Source organism: Bos javanicus, chromosome 1 (genome assembly GCF_032452875.1).
Source record: "Bos javanicus breed banteng chromosome 1, ARS-OSU_banteng_1.0, whole genome shotgun sequence".
Taxonomy (NCBI): Eukaryota; Metazoa; Chordata; class Mammalia; order Artiodactyla; family Bovidae; genus Bos; species Bos javanicus.
In genome coordinates this window covers 71,964,315-71,985,630 of record NC_083868.1, presented here as the reverse complement: position 1 = coordinate 71,985,630, position 21,316 = coordinate 71,964,315, and the positions used below count along the sequence as shown (strand labels likewise).

The 21,316-nt window shown below is 35.1% G+C and overlaps 1 protein-coding gene and 1 non-coding gene across 15 annotated transcripts in view; one reads left to right on the top strand and one right to left on the bottom strand.

Annotated features, from left to right (window-relative positions):
* Positions 1-21,316, top strand: part of DLG1 (discs large MAGUK scaffold protein 1) — a 271,051-nt gene that overhangs the window by 30,787 nt on the left and 218,948 nt on the right. The window lies entirely within an intron of this gene.
* On the bottom strand, positions 7,483-7,589 carry LOC133255604 (U6 spliceosomal RNA). The gene has a single exon (XR_009738992.1). It is a non-coding gene; the product is annotated as a U6 spliceosomal RNA (small nuclear RNA).

Here is a 21,316-nt window from a genome sequence, read left to right as displayed (position 1 = left end):
TTTGGAATAACAGAGCAGAACTGTGTATATTTTATGGGCACCTGTGTATGCGTTTCTGTTGCTTATATACCCAATTGTGAAAATGATATGTTTAGGTTTAGTACATAATGGAAACAGTTTTGCAAAATGATTATACCTGTTTTTATTAATATAGTTGCCACTAGTATGTGTAAGTTTCATTTTTCATGTAATGGTCAACACTTGTTATTAGTCTTTTTATTAATAATTTCATCCATTCTGGTAGGTGTGTACTGGTACTTCATAGTTGTATTTGCACTTCTTCATTAACAAGATTAACAAACACCTTTTCATATGTTTACTGTTCATTTTGCTATCTTTTTTGAAGTGTTCAAGTTTTTAACACTTTTTCCTGAGTTATGTTTTCTATCTTACTGATTTGTAGGAGGTCTCTATCTGGAATGATTCCTTTGTCAGGTATATGTATAATATGTATTTTTTTTCCCCTCTCTGAAGCATTCTTTTTAATCTTTTAATTATCAAGTACAATCTTTTAATAATCAATATTTCTTTTATATAGTTCAATTTATGCTTAATGCTTTTTGTGCCCTTTGAAGTGTTTTCCAACTCTTAGGTCATAAAGATATTCTACTGTATTATTTGTTAGAGGCTTTTATTTTGGCTTTCACATTTACATCTAATTTGTGCTGCAGTTTGCAAAGTTTCACATGAATCAGCATTCCAGTATGTCTCATTCTTGCCACTCTAGTCTAAACCATCCTCATTTTTTTGCCTAGATTCTTGGCCTGTCTGTGTTCACACTTTCCCATTTTGAATTTATGACCATTTATTTACAGGATTATCTTTATAAAATGCAAATTATGTCATTACCTTTGATTAGATTTCCATTCCTTTCAGAATGAAGTAGAAAATCCCTCATGAGACTCAAATCCCAAATTGTTTGGCCACTGCCTGTTTCTCCACTCATCCTTTAGAATTCTTTTCTTCTTTGGTCACTGGTCATTTTATTTTGAATGTCAATTCATTTAGTCAACAGATACTGAGTACCTATTGTATATCATGCATTTATCTAGTAGGTTAGAAGGTGATAAGTGATAAGAAGAAAGAAAGAGTAGGGGATTAAGAGGAACAGGGATGCCAGATTGTGTGTGGGGGAGATGCTTTGCAATTTTCAATAGGGTATTTATGATAGGCCTGATTGAGGTGATACTTGTGTAAAGAATTGGAAGTTAATCCAACTGTTGGAGGGATAACCAGTATAAAGACCAAGGCAAGAAGAAGGCTGGAATATATGAGAAATAGCAGTATGGCCAGTGGGGCTAGAGCAGAGTGAGTAAGGAGCAGTGGGAGATAAGGTCAGAGTGTAAGACAGGGGCAGATCATGTGAAGCATTTGCAAAGTTTTGGAGCAGAGGAGTGGCATCATTTAACCTAACCTTTAAAAGGATCATCCAGGATGTTTTGTTGAAAATTCACTGTAGTAAGGGTAGAGCAGGAGGCCTGTTAGGAATCTGTTTCAGTAATACAGTTAAGGATGGATATATGTGATAATGGAGTTGCCAAGTGACTGAATTATGAGATATTTTGTAAAATGAAAAGAACAGACCAACAAACATTCATGTAGAGTCAACATTTACTAATATTTTATAACATTTGCCTTTTCTCTGTATGTGTATTTGGGGAATCTATTTGAAAATCAGGCATAGACATCATGCACTTAACTTGTAAAAACTTCATATGTCTCCCAAAGTCAAACATTCTCCTGTGTAACCTTACACTATTATCACACCTAAGAAAGTTAATAAATATTATTAAATTATCTCTCCAATCCACAATTGATTCTGATCTATCTTTTAGGACTTTTAAAAAGCCAGTTAAGATTCATGTACTGAATTTAATCATTAAGTCAATTTTTATCTGAATTTCCTTGATAACAGAACTTGAGGCAGAGAGCTAATGCTTTATTAGGTACTTTATTTAGAGAGTTCATTCACTCCTAGGGAGCACAAGTAAGGGAAAAGGTGAATAATCTGGAAATAAGGAAAAACTAATACAAGGATGCTTCCTGCCGCTAAGTGTGACTGATTGCTGAATCTTGGGTATAGCATCTCTGAGAAGCCATAGAGAATTTCTTCTGGCTTCTGGTGACCATCAGTTCCCCTGTACTTCAGGGTTGTGGATTTGTGGGTGCGGGGGATATGGTATTTGGTTTTACAGGAAAGCTGCAAGTAAGAAGGTGAGAGAGTGAACTGTGGACGACAGGCCAGAGGCACGAGGTGTTGCCAGGGCGGCTCAGGATGAAAAGCAGATGTGAAGGTCTGGGGGTAGGCAATGCAGTGAGTCAGGAGGGCACATACCAAACCTGGTACATTGTCTTTACTCACTTAAAATCTAGGGGAATGGCCTCCCCATCTTTTTTTACCCCTTTAAATGGCTTTTTGAAGAGACCATGCCAGTTGTCTTACAGTATAATACATAGTGTGTATTTGTTCAGCAATCTGTTTTTTCATGTTAAGTCATTTCAGTAAGTCTTACATTTCTGATAACAGAAGTTAGATGTCAAGGTTGATTAGACTCATTTTTGGTAAGCAGACTTCATAATGATATATAGTACTTTAGATTGCATCACAGCAGGAAGCATATGATATCAGGTTGTTGCACTTGTGATGATTAAGTATGATTACTTAGAGGTGGTGACCTCCAGATCCTCCTTGTACAGTTATGATTTTCTTTTTGTAGTTATTAAGTATCTTTGGGGGTAGCAATTTAGCACCTTGTATTGAGTAAATATTTACCTGATTCGCCCATTAATGATCTTTGCCTACATCACTTAATTCCATTAGAAGTTTCAAAATGTGTTGATTATCCTTTCAAATTTTATCATTCCATTTGTATTTATTAGTTGGTGTTCTTCTGTAAAAAGTACTTATCCCCATCAGTTAGGGTTGAAACTTTCTCCTAAAAAGATAGGGTAAAGCTTATATTTTCTTTTAATGACCAGTTTTTAGAGTAGTTTATGTGATGGTCCCCTGCAGAGGTGACTAAATAGCCCTACACCCACACTTTATTCTTGCTGTTCTGAATAAAATTATCACTATAAAAAGAAAACACAACAACTATCACTATGGCATGAAGGATGTTACTTACTTAGTGTTTACAGTCTATCTCAGTTATTTGGTTCAGTCAGTTCAGTTCAGTCGCTCAGTCATGTCTGACTCTTTGCCACCCCATGGACTGCAGCATGCCAGGCCTCCCTGTCCATCACCAACTCCTGGAGTTCACTCAAACTCATGTCCATCGCGTTGGTGATGCCATCCAGCCATCTCATCCTCTGTCGTCCTCTTCTCCTCCCTCCTTCAATCCCTCCCAGCATCAGAGTCTTTCCAGTGAGTCATTGCATCAACTGGCCAAAGTACTGGAGTTTCAGCTTCAGCATCAGTCCTTCCAATGAATATTCAGGACTGATTTCCTTTAGGATGGACTGGTTGGATCTCCTTGCAGTCCAAGGGACTCTCAAGAGTCTTCTTCAACACCACAGTTCAAAAGCATCAATTCTTCGGCACTCAGCTTTCTTTATAGTCCAACTCTCACATTCATACATGACCACTGGAAAAACCATAGCTTTGACTAGATGGACCTTTGTTGGTAAAGCAATGTTTTTGCTTTTTAATATGATGTCTAGGTTGGTCTTAGCTTTTCTTCCAAGGAGCAAGCCTCTTTTAATTTCATGGCTGCAGTCACTATCTGCAGTGATTTTGGAGCCCCCTAAAATAAAGTCTCTCACTGTTTCCATTGTTTCCCTATCTATTTCCATGAAGTGATGGAACTGGATGCCATGATCTTAGTTTTCTGAATGTTGAGCTTTAAGCCAACTTTTTCACTCTTCTCTTTCACTTTCATCAAGAGGCTCTTGAGCTCTTCACTTTCTGCAATAAGGGTGGTGTCATCTGCATATCTGAGTTTATTGATATTTCTCCTGGCAATCTTGATTCCAGCTTGTGCTTCCTCCAGCCCAGCGTTCTCATGATGTACTCTGCATATAAGTTAAATAAGCAGAGTGACAGTATACAGCCTTGATGTATTCCTTTCCAGATTCGGAACCAGTCTGTTGTTCCATGTCCAGTTCTTGACCTGCATACAGATTTCAGCTATTGCTCTTTGGATACTCAGATTACTCCAAATGTGGAGGATCTCTTGAAGGCATCCCTCCATGTCCTTTTGACATGCATACATTTGTCTTTGAGTATGTTCTTGCATGCTGGCACAGTTCTTTCAAGTTCATTTTGAATTTTCACTGCCCCAGAACTAGAATCAGTTGGAATAGTGACTTCTGTTTCTCTCTTCCTTCTGAATGCCTTTTCTTTGCAATATTATCTTTGGTATGTAAGAGTAAAGAGGCAGGTGACAGAGCCTTATCTTTAGTCTTTTGCATCAGAATTAGTAATATAAAATTTGAGAAACATTACTGGTCTAAACATATTATAGTATTAATTTTTAAACTGGTACATTGTGTTCTTTCTTCCTTTTAAAAAAAAAAATGTTCACATGTTCCATAGGAAAGCATTATAAAAATCTTACTTTCAACTTGTGTAGTTTTAAAGGGCCCCTTCACATACATTATTATATTTTGAGATGTTACAGGATTATGGATTCTTGCCTATTAGTAATCTCCTAATATATATGAGTTAAGTCAGATTTTGGTCTTTAGTACTTAGAGCTGATACTCGCTTTAAAATTCAGTGAACTGTAATTCAGGGATGTTGTGACTGCCTAAACTTACAATATTATCATTTGGAAAAACTGAGATTAGAACTTAAAATTTCAGACTTTAAGGCAGATATTTTTCTCTGACTTAATTTAATAAACTTGCTTAGTAATTGGATTTGTTACCTAGACAATGAAAATACCACACTATAATTAATAAAATAAGAGAAAAATTAGTAATTTGAATTTACAAGCTGGGTTTAGAAAAGGCAGAAGAACGAAATTGCCATCATCCATTGGATCATAGAAAAAGCAAGAGAATTACAGAAAAACATTTACTTCTGTTTCATTGACTACGTTAAAGCCTTTGACTGTGTGGATCACAACAAACTATGGAAAATTCTTAAAGATGGGAATACCAGACCACCTTCCCTGCCTCCTGCAAAACCTGTATGCAGGTCAAGAAGCTCCAGTTAGAACTGGACATGGAACAACAGACTGATTCAAAATTGGGAAAGTAGTATGTCAAAGCTGTATATTGTCACCCTGCTTGTTTAACTTCTATGCATGCAAAATGTTGGGCTGGATGAAGCACAAGCTGAAATCAAGATTGCCAGGAGAAATACCAATAATGATACCACCCTTATGGTCGAAAGTGAAGAGGAACTAAAGAGCCTCTTGATGAAAATGAAAGAGGAGAGTGAAAAAGCTGGCTTAAAACTCAAACATTCAAAAAATGAAGATCATGGCATACAGTCTCATAACTTCATAGCAAATAGAAGGGGAAACAGTGGAAACAATGACAGACCTTATTTTCTTGGGCTCCAAAATCACTGCAGTTGGTGACTGCAGCCATGAAATTAAAAGACACTTGCTCCTTGGAAAAAAAGCTATGACAAATCTAGACAGTGTTTTTAAAAGCAGAGACATTACTTTGCTAGCAGAGGTTTGTCTATTCAAATTCAGTACTTTGGTACCATCTATCCTGTAACTCTATATCCCTAATGCACACCTCCATTTCAGTTCTTACTATGTGCTTTGGAAGACAGCTGACCAAATTTTATAGCACAACTTCATAATTTTTTCACATATTTGAATTCCTGCCTTCAGAGTAGTTGATAATCATATGTATTGGTGCTCAGCTTGTTTTCCTCTGTCCTTCATCAGTGTCCTTAAGGTTTTTATCCTTGTTAACTAATATTCTGTTTTTCTAGCAGAATGTCTCTCTGTCTCATTACATCCTGGAGACACTAGTTTGAACTCCCTCTCTCTGCCACCAGATTTACAGTGCTGTCTCATTTAATTCCAGTTTATAAGTGGTGTGAGTGTGTAAAACTTGAAATAATGCATAACCCTTGCTGCTGCTGCTGCTGCTGCTGCTGCTAAGTCGCTTCAGTCGTGTCCGACTCTGTGCGACCCATAGATGGCAGCCCACCAGATTCACCCGTCCCTGGGATTCTCCGGGCAAAGAACACTGGAGTGGGTTGCCATTTCCTTCTCCAATGCACTAAAGTGAAAAGTGAAAGGGAAGTCGCTCAGTCGTGTCCGACTCTTAGCGACCCCATGGACTGCAGCCTACCAGGCTCCTCCGTCCATGGAATTTTCCAGGCAAGAGTACTGGAGTGGGGTGCCATTGCCTTCTCCGGCACAACCCTTAGAGACCCTGTAATTGAAAAGTTTCATCAAGACCAAAGCTGACAGGTGTGTGTACTAAGTGACATGTGTATTATATGTTTCTGCAGGTGATTTTGATGACCTCTATGCTGTTATTTTATATTCACTGTTATGTAATTTTTATGTTCTTATGTTTATATCTATGACAGTCTTATTTCAGTGTGTAAATGGTAGATGCCAGTTCTAGAACCAAAGGAAATACCACTAAAATAATAACTTTTAAATGGAAGTGAAATATAATGAAATGCTATGAGAGAAGTGGAACAACTGCCATATTATGCCAAGCTGTTAATCTAGGAGAAAACTTGGCAAAATATTATAGTTACTAAGAAAATAAAAATCTGTTAAAGCTTAAGTGTACCACAATAGTTACAGATTCATGCTCTGCAAGAAGGCATCCCCAGTTTTAAATTATGAGTTTTGATTATAAGACATTTTCAGTAACTCATTTAAATAATTTTATTTGTTATCCATATCTGCATCTGTTACCATCTTCAGTATTAGAGCATTACTATCACCTCATATGCTTTTAAACAAGTTCCCCCTTGTGTTTCTCCAAATGTGAAAAATGTGGGGATTTTGAGTTGGAATAAAATGCATATATACATTTTTCCCAGTAAAGTGTATGGATATTTAAAATAACCCTCCCCATTTGTTTGGATTACCAAAGTAATACATGCTCACCACAGAAATTTCCAGCTTTATAGAAATACGTTTTCAGTTATGTGAAAGTCACTGTCTCAGATAAATATTGAAAACTTCTATTGCACTGTTGATCTTTTTATCTTTTGAAATCTCATTCTCTCCACTCCTCATGTAATCTCTATAACCTTATCCTCTCTTGGACCTTTGTTTCCTTTTTCTGTTTACCCTATAAATACATTCAAAGATTCCATTAAAAGAAAACAGACAAATAGGAAAAGTTCTCAGTAGGACCCTGTAGTATTCCTTCTCTTCCTAGTTAAGTTTCTTGAAAAAAGTAGTTTATATTTTTCCATTCTGTCCTTCTCATTCCCAATATTCTGTAATTGGCTTCTTAAAAAAAATTATTTTTAATTGAAGGATAATTGCTTTACAATATTGTGTTGATTTCTGCCATACATCAACATGAATCAGCCATAGGTATAAAAATATGGATGGCTTCATGAATTTGCATGTCATACTTGTGCGGGGGCCATGATAATCTTCTCTGTATGGTTCCAGTTTTAGTATATGTGCTGCTGAAGCCAGCACTGTAACCTGGCTTCTGATGCTTCTTTTCCACAGGAATTGCTATCTTTTTCAGTTATTTACTTAAAAAAAAAAATCTGATTACAAAGATAATTCAGGCATATCTTAAAACATACATGTACAGAGAGGTGTACATTGTTGAACGTCAGTCCTTGTTAAAATATTCTTTCATTGAGACAACCACTTTCAACCATTTGATATATATTTGTTCAACAAATTCTGTATGTTAATAAGTATATAGTATATTATTTAGCTCTTATATATTTAAAATGAGAACTGTGTATCGTTCCGTAAGAATTTTCTTATATGTCTGTGTTTAGATCTGTTGCATTACATTATAAATATAGGGCAGATTGCCTAACTGCTTTTAGTTTCTTCATCTATAAAGTGAAGGTGAAAACAGAACTCCCTTCCTTTGGTGCTTTTATGTATGAGATGGGATGGTGGTGGTGTGAGCATGCTCAGTCATGTCTGACTCTTTGCGACCCTGTGTACTATAGCCCGCCAGGCTCCTCTGCCCATGGAATTTTCCAGGCAAGAACACTGGAGTGGGTTGCCATTTCCTACTACAAGGGATCTTCCCGACCCAGGGATCTAACCCGCCGCTCTGGCATTTCCTGCATTGGAAGGTGGATTCTTTACCACTACCACCATCTGTAAGAGAGTGTATGAGGGGAATAATTTATGTAAAACTTAAATCAGAGTCTGATATAAAGTGAAGTTCTCAGTAAATGGTAGATTTATAAAATAATCTTACTGTTTTTATTAAAATGTTGCATACTCAGTAATTTATCAGTATAGCAAAGGATAAAGAACATAAAATCCCTCTTCAGTGTCGCTAGCCCTTTGCCCTTGCTCAGTCACTGAGTTGTGTCTAACTCTCTGTGATCCCATGGACTGTAACCTGCCAGGCTCCTCTGTCTATGAGATTTTCCCAGCAAGAATTGGAGTGGTGCCATTTCCTTCTGCAGGGGATCTTCCTGATCCTGGAATCGAAACCACGTCTTCCGCATTGGCAGGTGGATTTTTTACCTTCCCTGATTTCTTTTGGTGGTGTTTGCTACAATCTGTTTTTGAAAATTTTTTGTCTTCTTGGCAACTGTCTTGTTGATTATCTTCTTTTTGTGTGTTACTAGAAAAAAAAGATTATAGTTACACAGAAATCTGAAGAGACTATTTTGAATCTCCATGTACCTGTTATCTAGGGATTTCCATGATGGTTCAGCAGGTAAAGAATCTGCCTGCAGTGCAGGAGACACAGGAGACACAGGTTCAATCCTTAGTTTGGAAAGATCGCCTGGAGGAGGAAAATGGCAACCCACTCCAGTATTCTTGCCTGAAAATTCCATGGACAGAGGAGCCTGGCAGGCTACAGTCAGTGGGGTCCCAAAGAGTAGGACACAACTGGGCAACTGACGCATGCATGCATGTACCTGTTACCTAGCTTAAGAAAAGGAAATGTTATATAGTTGACGATCTTTTATTTTCCATCCTGATTACCTTCTCTGCTTCATCCCCCAGAATGAATCACTGTCCTGAGTTTGATGCTTGCCATTCCTTTACACTTTCCACTGTACAATTTTCTTCATGTCTTTGGGATTTGTGGAGTTTCTTGGATCTGTGTTTATAGTTTTTGCCAAATAATGGAAAGTTTTTATCCATTATTTCAGTAATATTGTTTTCTGTTACCCTCTCTCTCTCTCTCTTTTTTTTTTTTTTAGGGACTGTATAAACAGGCGTTTATTGGGTTGATTGAATTTGTCCCATAGCTCATTGATGTGATTCATGTTTTTTTAGTCTTTTTTCCTCTATGTGCTGTATTTTGGACAGTTTCTGTTATGTTTTCACTTCATTAATTTTCTGAAGTGTTAATCTCATTTAATCAGTTTTTTTTAAGGTATTTGAATTTTTATCTCTAGAAGTTTAATTTGATTCCTTTTTTATTTTCCATGTCTCATTAAGATGTTCATGCATGTGCTCGCTTCGGCAGCACATATACTAAGATGTTCATGCTTTCCTCTGTATTCATGAACATATGGGATAGGTTTATAATAATTTTAAAATATCTTTGAGTGCTAATTCTGTCATCTGTCGTTTGGATTTTTATTTGTTTGTTTCTATTGAAGTATAGTTGATTTATGATATTGTGTTTCAGGTGTGCAGCATAGTGATTCTTTTTTCTTTTTGCAGATTATACTTTATTATAGGTTATTATAAGATATTGGGTATGCTTTCCTGTGCTATACAGGTAAATCCTTGTTACTTACCTGTTTTATGTTTAGTACTAGTTTGTTAATCCCATATCCCTAATTTGTTTGTCCCTCTCCCCCTCTTCACTCCCTTTTGGAAACCATAAATTTGTCTTCTGTGTCTGTTAGTCTTGTTTCTGCAGGTCTGGGTTCTTTTTGTTGATTGCCTTTTCTCCTCTCCAGGTTATATTTACCTTTTCTTTGTATACCTGATAATTTTTTAAATTAGATTTGGCAGATGTTATAAATTTTACCTTTTCAGGTCCTCAGCATTTTTGTGTTCTCTTAAATATTTTTGAGATTTGGTTTGAGATACAGTTAAATTACTTGGAAAGAGCTTGCTCCTTTTGAAACTTGGATTCAGTCTTTTTTTAGTGGGACCAAGCACCCTTCAGTATAGGGTTAATTTTGTCCCAGTACTCTTCTGAGTACTCCACCCAGAGCCTGTATATTAGGAGTTTTTCCATTCTTCTTAGCCCTTTATGAGTTTTGGGATTGTTCCACCTAGGGTTCTTTCCTCAGCCTCAAGTTTCCTTATATATATGACTAATGGGTATAATAAAGACTCAAGAAGAACTCTGCAGATCTGTGGATCTCATGCTATGCACCTCTTCTCTCTGGTACTCTTATCTGTGAATTTTAGACACCTTGACCTTCCTGAATTCTAAACTCTGGCTCCTTATCTTAGATTGCTGGACTTTGTTTAGTTTCCCCATCCTTCTGCTGCAGTGTGGAAACTTTTTCCAGGCAGTTTCTGGGCATTTATGGGATTTTGTTCAGTATCTGAAAATCATTATTCCTTATTTGTCCTATTTTTTAGTTGTTTTAAGGTAGGAGAGTTAAACTGTTCCCTATTACTCTATTATGGTTGGAAACAATTGCCTATATAGACAGCTATTGATTTTCTAAAATACTGTTAAATATCTTTTGTGCCTGAATATTAGGTGAGGTGTTGACATCCCAAAGGCTTGTATTTGAAACCTCTAAGGTTGCTCATATTATAATTATCAATATTATCAATATTATAATATTTATAATTATCAATACTATAAATTTTTAAAGTTAGAAGTTTATAATTTATAAAGTTATAAGTTATCAATATTTTGCACAGCAAATGATTATTTAAGAAGAAGATATTGACTTGAAATGTCCTTAATCACTGTCAGTTTGGATGTTTGTAAAAGATGCAGTGAGTGTAGAAGTTAACACAGATTAAATAATTATTCTTGAGTATGACCTTAAAAACTGCAGGCATTGGATAGTATGTGTAAGCTTTTTTTGAAAATTAAAAAGTATACTAAAGAATAATATAGTAAGTGGTTATATTATAGAGGTTATAATATATACTGAGAAAACAAATAGGGAAAATCAATTAGTATCTGTGAATAGGTACTAACAGTGATTTGAGATATGTAAGGTGATATATTAATACATGGATTAAAAGTGCTGTATCTAAACAGCTTAGATGGAAGTGAAATTGAGCAAAATGAAGAATTAATTTAAAAAGTGGTTGTAGTTATAATCATGACCCTAACATTTAAGGTGAATGTGAAGTTTGACCAAAATTGTTTTCTGAATGTGAGTAGAATAAAACAGTATTTTAGATATATTTTTAATAATATGTTGTTAAATATTTATATGTTAATTGAGTCAGTTTGAAGTTTCATCTGAATTTGCCTAAGAATGCAACCCACTCCAGTACTCTTGCCTGGAAAGTCCCGTGGATGGAGGAGCCTGGTAGGCTGCAGTCCATGGGGTCGATAAGAGTCGGACATGACTGAGTGACTTCACTTTGACTTTTCACTTTCATGCATTGGAGAAGGAAATGGCAACCCACTCCAGTGTTCTTGCCTGGAGAATCCCGGGGACGGGGGAGCCTGGTTGGCTGCCGTCTATGGGGTCACACAGAGTCAGACACGACTGAAGTGACTTAGCAATAGCAATAGCAATGACTACTTAAAGTTACACAGTTTCAGTTCCGTTAATGGGCTGAAGCACTGTTTCTGACTCTTGATACAGTGATTTTCAATCTCCACTGTCATGAGGTCTGCCAAACTTAGGAATGCCTTCTCTCTATAGGGTATACTAATAGATAATAAAAATTACACAGAACCCTAAGGGAGAAACTAGCTAAAGCGTTTCACAAAGCCCTTTATTTTCCCTCACAGAAAGAAAGAAAGTTTAGTTGCTCAGTTGTGTCCGACTCTTTGCGATCCCATGGACTGTAGCCTATCAGGCTCCTCTGTCCATGGGATTTTCCAGGCAAAAGTGCTGGAGTGGGTTGCCATTTCCTTCTCCACAAGATCTTCCCAACCCAGGGATCAAACCCGGGTCTCCCACATTGTAGGCAGACGCTTTGCCGTCTGTAGTGCTTAGTAGTTAGATATTACCTATAATGTTTTCAGTGTTCTTTCTAAAATGGTAAACTTTGTTTAAGGAATCATGACCCATGAGTGGGCTTTACTTTTTTGTCTTGAGAGCAAACAAACGATTGTTGGGGTGTGTGGGAAAAAGCAGATACTCTCAGTCTCTAACTGAGTAGGTAATTCCCAAGATACCTGTTCTGCTTGGAGGAAAGGATGTGTTGGCCAATGATGAAATTTACTTCTGCCCACCCTTCAAGCCTTATAGTTGCATGTGCATGTATGTAGATATATAGCTGTAACTGGCTTGTACTAAGCGCTTAGAAAGATGGGCATTATTTTAAGTGCTGTGCCTTAGTTAGTTAATCCTTACAACAGTCCCATTAGATTGTGTTCAAGATAAAATCCCATTGGATCTGTCTTAGGTGTATCAGACTTGAAACAAAAGGCTGTCACCTGATAGCCAATCAATAATAACAATAATGATGTGAAGGTACTAAGTGACATACATGTATTAACTCTTTTGCATAATCCTTTATAATGAAACTGGGTTTAGTGTGAAAGTTGCTGTTGCAGCCCATGACATAAAAAGCAAATTGGAGCAGTTCACTTGTTTGAATTTGAGGCAATTTATAATATCTGTATAATTTCCTCATCATGAGGAAACCTTGTGGACAGAAATTGCAGGTAATACTCTTCATTATTACACATTTTTACAGGGGAGTGTGACTGCAAGATTAGGAAACTCAAAGCCAGTTGCAGCAGTATGCCATGTCCCCTGTCAGCCTATGTAGCTCTGTTTCCAATGAATTTGAGGACAGGACATGAATTCACAAAGTTAGGCTACTTCTGGGTTAAAAACAAAGTCTTCTTGAGGAGTTTGAAATGGTACTTAGTTACAATTATCTTTTTGTGGTGGTGGCTTTTTTTTTTTAAGGGATTAAGTGAAATAGTTTTAGTGGGGCACTAAAGTTAATATCTGACTACATTGATAAATGTTACTATTACCATTTTTTCTTAAAGGGAAAAGAAGTAAGTTTTAGAGATAATATTTTAAATTATTGCATTTTGTTCTTCTTTTCCCCCCTTCTCAAAAATACCACATGGAATATTCCATTCATTACTGCCTGAGAAAGTCATTACTTTGCAAGCTGCAGTTGCTGAAATGGTTTAGTGAAAGAAATGTTTGCTTACAATTTTTTTTTTCCTTTTTAGTGATTTTTTTTTTTTCTTTTCGAATATCCAAACTGTAGCAAACATGGAGAAGGAATTTTAAATTTATATCGGGAACATTTTGTGGAACATTTCATCAGATGACTCCCTGTCAACCTCATATCTTTAAAAGAGGGATTAATGAAATAGCATCTGAAGCAGCAGTGATCTCTTGTGGAATAAACCCTGACGACTTCCACAGTGTTTTGTGGGATAATTTCAAGTTCTTCAAATATAGATTACATAAAGAAGATTGTAGGGCACGTGACACGTTCTGGTTTCCTGTATTTCAGGTAGTAGAAAAATTGCTACCTCTAAGAATGGATCCTGGAGAGATCTTGTCACAGTTATAACTTTTCATCAGTGGTTTTATCTCACAACTTTATTTTTATTTTTTATTCATATAGGCAACTTATAGCTTGCAATAAACTGCTTTATGTATTAAGTATTGTAATGGTAGAGTAATGGATTGCCTGTGCATTGTAACTACAAAGGTAAGATACAGTATGCTTTCTATGTTTGTTAGTGACAGACCGTGAGAGACTTTTTTGTTTATAATATATTTAAAAAACAAAGTGTAACCATTGTTATATATTTGAAATTTGAATCCATATGATGCTTAGTTTATTTCCTTTAGGAAAGGTAATATTCTGAAGTGTGTTTCAGATAGCTAAAAGTAGTTTATTAAATGGATATTTTCCCCCTGTGGTTTATAGGAAGGCTTTCTCCCAACAGCAAAGGTTTATAGGGCCCTAATTATATCTTCTAAATATATTCTCAAAGTTCTCCCCTCTACTTTTTTTTATGTCCCCATATGTCGTACTGGTTGAAAATATAACTCATTTTGAGAACATTTTCTGGATTCTCTCCTTTATTTATTGCAAATATAGTAAGTTTTTTTTAAAGGAGAATAGTAAAGTTCTGATTGTGTTGCCTTTGGAAAGATGTTGATTGGATTTAAAATGATTATACTTGTTCAAGAACTCCTTAAAAGTTATTTGTTTCAAAGTCTGTTTTTCTCATTTTTCCTCAAAGTGCAACATATTTCACTTAAGTTCTAAGTTTGGTTTCTTTTATTTCTGAGCACCAGTTTGTGGACATTGTGTGACTGTAAGATTCAAGATGCTTACATTTAAAATTTATACATTGGCTTTTAAAATATGGAATAATTTATTTTGGGGGGGGTTTCTATAAACTTATAATGCCACATGATAGACAAAAATTGTTGAGATTTTTAAATTACATTCAGTAATAAAAGAATCAGTAAATTTGTGAAATCTGCAAAGTCTGTTCTTATATAGTGAATTATTTTTCACAACAAGAGGAAAAGCAAGAAAACTGATAGAAATTAGTTTTGTTTGCTTGTTCAAAGTTATAGTTCAAACAATAAGAGTTTTGATCAGATACTAACATGCTTATTGTCTGCTCCCATTCTGTTTATGTCTTCCATGTAAAACTGTCTTATCAAACTATTCTTAAAAGAATGTTTAAAGGGCAGTAAGCCTGGGACACAGGTTTAGTCTAGTGAGTTTTGTTTTTTTTTTTTAATATATATATAAGTTCTTTTCGTGATGGTCTGTGGTTGATTCTGTCTGTGATTTACCTTTTATCATTTCATTCACTTTAGTTTTTATTTCTAATATTATAGAATATTTCTAATAATACAGAATAATATTATAGAATATCTAATATTTCTAATAGTGTATTTCTAATATAGGTTTTTTGAAATGGTCTATCTTCTCTCTGCCCTATCTTTCTTGATAAATTTTAAGAATCTTATATTTGATCCTGTTTAAGCAAAAGAGAGCTACCATTAAAAAAAAATTGTATGGAATCAATACATAAAAGTTTTAATAAGTTTTTATTATGTAACTGTTAAAACAAAAATAGAAAAGATGTAGGATGGAAATTAGGAAGCCTAAAACATATTTGTAGTTACTTTTGAAAGAGATAAATTAAAATGATTTCTCCTATTATTAGAAATAAAACTCTTTGAACATATTTAACCAATAGCTACAGCAGAAAGAGCAAAAATCTTAATTTTCTTTTCAGCCAAAGTGCTGCAGTGTTTTCTTTCCCTCTTGAGCCTTTCCTTGCTTTTCTGATCTTTAGAGAGCTTTATGGTTTTATATGTATTTTTTAAGTCTATCAATATAGTTGATGTAATTCTATCATGTTAATACTAAAACACCTTTTCAAGTGAGTTTTTTTTCATCATCCGCCTCCCCTTTCTCCCACTTGTGTAGGCTGGTGAGCTAGGTAGGCATGTTGCATCACTGCTACCATGGATACCCTTAAGAACAGGCATGTGGGTTGAGCTAAAGCAATGATGATTAGTTTTCTGGGCTTCCATCCTCCCCCTGGCCACCCCCCGCCCAACAATAACTATATTCTTCACAGTGAAGACTCTTATTTTAAAACCTTTACAAATAGCTAGGTTGTGAGCTGTGATGAGTAAATCATCACTGTTACTGAACAGCCAAATTTTGGCCTGTATTTACAGTAGTATTAATGCCATTTACTAATTTAAGATAATCATAAATAGCTGTAGTTGTTTCTCTGTTTTAATACATTTTAAACACAAATGTAATGTTTGTCTTGCCTCTGAATGGGAAATGAAAATGTATTTCGTCTTCAGTTTGCATTTTTAAAAATATTATTCTGCATTTACATTTTTTATGTGGGAAAAGACCCTAGCAAGCATTTCTCTTGTGGCAGTATTTCTTTATTGTTAGTATACATACATAGATCTTTATGTAATTTAATCAGTTTGGATGCAATATTTTATTTTGTGCTTTTCCACATAATGTGTAAGAGATTTTTGTGTTTGTAAATCCTTGTGTTCTTAATTAGCTCTTTTGTAAATATATGTCAGTTGATGGAGAGTTAATAACATTGGAAGGCCAGGAAGAGATGTGTAGTTTTGTCAGGCTCATTATCACAAGGGAAGATTAACTCAAAGCATACAAGAGCCAACAATAGTGATTTGGGAGTATTGTATACAATATGTTTTCTTTTGTTAGTGATAAGCACTGTGTATAAACTGCAGCTGCAGCTAAGGGCATTCTTATTCTTTAGTACAGAGTTTTCCCAGCTGTCGATTAACTTTTGAGAAAGGGAGTTGCTTAACTTTAGTAATTTCTTGCAGTAGAATCCTGTCTTTCTCCATCTTTTGTTATACCTGTTTGTTGATCAGGTAGACGAGGCTAGTCATTGTAGGGTCATTTAGTGGAAGTTTAGTTGCCAGGAGAAAGACCTGTAAAGAAAAAAATGTTTCTTGAGTTCTTGATTAAGCTTTTTAGGAGGAAAGGAGTGTTCATATTTTATTCTCTTACTCAATACAAGCTGTTATTATTGTTATTATTCAACTTGTTTGCCAAAACTTGGAGTCCATATTAAATTCTGTTAGGGTAGTATTTGAAGTCTTTGCTGTCTTGGAGAGTCTCTTCCAGTTAAAGGGTTGCCAATACATATGTTTTAGGAGTTGTGAACCAAGTTTTCATTATTTCTATTTACAGGTCTTTTTTTTCTTCCTCTCAGCTCTTTTGAGGTGATTTTCTTCTTTGAAATCTTCATGCATAATAATTTCCTGTTTGCAAGTCCTTGCTTCTAAATCTTACTGTTGGTAAAGAATCTGCCTGCAGTGCAGGAGACCTGGGTTTGGTCCCTGGGTCGGGAAGATACCCTGGAGAGGGAAATGGCAACCCACTCCAGTATTACTGCCTGGAAAATGCCATGGACAGAAGAGCCTGGCAGGCTACAGTCCTTGGGGCCACAAGAGTCAGATGCAACTTAGCAACTAAACCACCCAACCCTTCAGTTTCCGTTTATAGATTATTTCTTGAGAGAAGCCTTCCTTGTGCCCACGATTAGTAAGTAAGGTTCTTTTACTTCTATAAGTGTTCTGTACTTTTCCTCTATATCATGCAGTATATCATGTCTTTGTGTGATTTTATATTAGTGTATGTTTTTTCACTGAACTATAAACTTTACAAAATAAGACTTTTATTCTTATGATATTCCCGAGGCCTGACCAAGTGTCTGAGTATCTACATGTAGTGGATACTCAGTAAATAATTGTTGAATGAATGAGGCTTTGGCATTGGTATTCCAAACTTGTGGATTAAAAAAAATAAGTGAATATTTTAGTTTGTATTTAGTCCTATTTTTAATATGGTTTTATGTTGATATGCTGGAAAATAGTCACTAAAATTTATTCATCTTTCTATATTATAAATTCAGAATGACCCAGACAATGGCCTATCTTCCCAGTGTTTTCCACCTCTTTCTTAGTTTATGGTGGGGATGGACTACATCATCTTGTCTTGATACTTGCCTACTAGTCACTTAAGTATTTGACTGATTTTTTTGAATGGTTGTATATATAATTATTTTTTTATTGCTTATACTTAGTCTGGGAGAATCTAATTCTCTTTCATTTTATAGGGCTTACTTCCATCTCTAGACTGCAAAATGCTGACTAAAAAGTTGAGTACTGTCTAGTGGGACTTGATGCGGTGATGAGAATGTTGTGTATCTGTGCTGTCCTATTCCAGTTTGACCAGAGGAAGTAAATTTTAATTAAGTAGACTTAGATTATTGATTGTAACAACCATTCCATACAACCTCCAACCCTTCACTTATTTACCCCTGAATTTTTTAAACATTTTTTTGAGTAGATAATAAACTCATATATTACTCAAACTCAGGAGTCAAAAATCATCAAAAAGAAAAAACTGTATATCTGTCTCACTTCTGTCCCTTCCAGTTCTGGTCCCCATAGGAAACTACTTTTATTTGTATTTATTTCTTTCCATTGTTTGTGCGTATACAAAAATTAAGAATGTTTTATATCTCCCTTTCCCTGTATGACAGTAGTTTGTTTTATATTTATATAATCTTTTGCCCCTTGCTGGTTTTACTTACAGTATCCTGAAGGGTTCTCCATTTTAGTACACATAATTTTTTTCTCATTCATTTTTATAGAAATGTGTAGTTTAGTTGTTTTGATATATCATAGTTTCCTTAATAAAACTTGGGCTTTTAATAAATAACCTGTAACAGCTGCTTCTCATTGGAGAGAGATGAAAGTTGGATATATAACAAGTATTATATATCATGAAAAATGCCAGATTTTCACAAGCTATAAATATATTTTTACTAGGCACCAAAGTTATTTCTAACCTTTTACTGTTAATATTTTTTCAGTGGAAAAAAAAAAACTTTGTGTATCATTTTATATTTGTGCATATGTATCTGTTTCATATAGGATTGCTGGTTTAGGTAATTTAGGTAGCTATTGTCAGATTCTCTTCCATTTAGGTTGTGTCATTTTGCAATGTACGAGAGTGATTATATATTATTTCCCTGCAACTTTGTCGACAGAATGTATTTGCACATTTTTTGTATTTTTGCCAGCTTCTTGAGTGAGAAATGGTAGATAAATGTAGTTTTAATTTGCATTTCTCATGTGTTTAAGCAAGGTTTATTAAATTTCATATTTTTTTCTTTTGCGTTGTTGATCTTTTTTTTTCTTAGTTTCTAGGAGCTTTTTATATAACAGGGGGTTTAGCCTTTGTCCATAATATGAGTAGCAAGATTTTTTCCCCATACTTTGTTTATTAGGCCTCCCCTCCTTTCCCCTTCTCTTTCTTCTGAATTTTGAGTCATAGTAAAACCTTCCACATTCATATTCCAGAGTTATAAATAATTCACCCAGGTGTCCTTTCACTGTTTTATATAAGATTTCATTTTTAAGTCTTAGGGCCATTTGAAGATTATCTTAATCAATGGCAATCCACTCCAGTACTCTTGCCTGGAAAATCCCATGGGCTGAAGAGTCTGGTAGGCTGCAGTCCATGGGGTCGCTAGGAGTTGGACACGACTTCACTTTCTCTTTTCACTTTCATGCATTGGAGAAGGAAATGGCACCCCACTTCAGTGTTCTTGCCTGGAGAATCCCAGGGACAGAGGAGCCTGGTGGGCTGCCGTCTGTGGGGTCGCACAGAGTCAGACACGACTGAAGCAACTTAGTAGTAGTAGTAGTAGTAGTAGTAGTAGTAGTAGTAGTAGTATAGTGTTAGTTGTAGAAGCAGCGTAATATTTTCCCCCATGGCTACCCATTTGTTCCAGCATCATTTATTCAAAAGTTTATATTTATCCCCCTGGATTGAAATGACACTGTTTGACAAATAAATTCCCATATATTTGGGTCTGTTCTGGATATTGAATTCTGTTTCATTGATTTGTCCATTTAAGAACCAACTTGATGGCTTTTATTAATACCTGCTGAAGTTTTTTAGTATGCCCTAACATCTAATATGGTTATTCTCTGCTTCTCTGTTTTTGAGTTTTTTCTTTAAAAAAAAAAAAAAAAAAGATGATTCTTGTTTGTCTGCACACATAGACTTTAGAATCAATTTAGAGTCTGAGAAAGTATTTTGATATTGGGAACAGCCTCTAAATAAGTGCAATTGGCTCTCCATAATCTCAGGTTCTGCATCTGTAGATACAGAACAATGACTATACTGTATCATTTTATAAAAGGGACTAGAGATTGCTTTCAAGTACTGCCTATTTTTGCTTATGCTTTTACAGTTGAACTTTAAAATGAATAACTAAAGCTTCTTATTTTATCACTCTCTCACTTTTCAAATTCCTTTTGGTCTGCATTCTGAAGAAATCACTCAGCTGAAATTGTGCAGGTTAGTCTGGGCAGAGAATAAAGGATAATATTTAAGAGCTCAAACTCTGGCCCAACACTTGATTCCTGGACAAGTCATTTATTCCTTCTGCATTTTGTTTCCACATCTCTAAAATAGGGATATAATGGCACCTACTTCATAGGGTTGTTAAAGATTAATTGAGTAATAATTATATACTGTCAAGTGTGTGAAATAGTAAGACTTTAATAACGTTATCAGATATTTTTAATAATTTTTATTAAGTAGTAAGAGAATATAGCCTTCTAGTTAGTCACAACAGTCTTTTCTGAATCTTTCTCTCTGCCCTTACACTGTTGGTGTTCCCTCTTATAATTCTTGTTCCCTGCCTTTTATGACTAGTGTATTGGCTCTCTTTCTTTGTTAAGGGTGGTTATTAGGTACAGTTCTATATGAAGGCAAGTTGGAATTAGGAATAAAGGAAAATGAAAAAGGATGAGTTTTAAAGATACTTTTACACCTGTTTCTGCTTTATTTACCTCTTCTTTTGCTGCTTTTATTTTGGATCTTAGAGTAAATGATAATACCTGTCTTTGGAGACAGCTCCTTGAGTCTCTGATTGCCAAAAGTTTTTTTTACTATATATCCTTTTGGTGATTTAGTATGTAACCATTTTATGTGAATAAAGAAAAAGGATTGTCCCTATGTGGGAAAAAATATTTATTTGTGATTCCAGTGGATACTCAACTATTTAAGTGGGTAACTGATAATGGTAATTAATAAATCATCAGAGAAATGTTAAATTGTTTTGGCTTATCAGTTTGAGAATTATGAACAGAAATGTCTTTCATAATTATACATCGGAGCACTTTTACTTGTGCTGGGTTGTATTAAAATTGTGTGTTAGCCAGCAGCTTTGAAAGGAGTGTGAGAACTTTTTAAAGAAAGTCTTAGTATAGACATTTTAAGTTTATTAGATTTTAGAAAGTATTAGAAAGTATTTTAATAATGTATAGAAATGCTGCCCTCTACTGTTGCCTAATTGTTTTACTGTCATGAAAAGTGTTCAATAACGTATACTAGGATCACGTTTTTAGAAGTATTAGATTGGAGTATTTATTAGTTTGGAGTATAACTATATAAAATATTACTCTGATAACTTAATTGTTAAATTATATTTATTACCTAATGTTAACTCCCATTAAATATGTTCATTGTCACGATTTTTGGCTTTTAGAGAAACT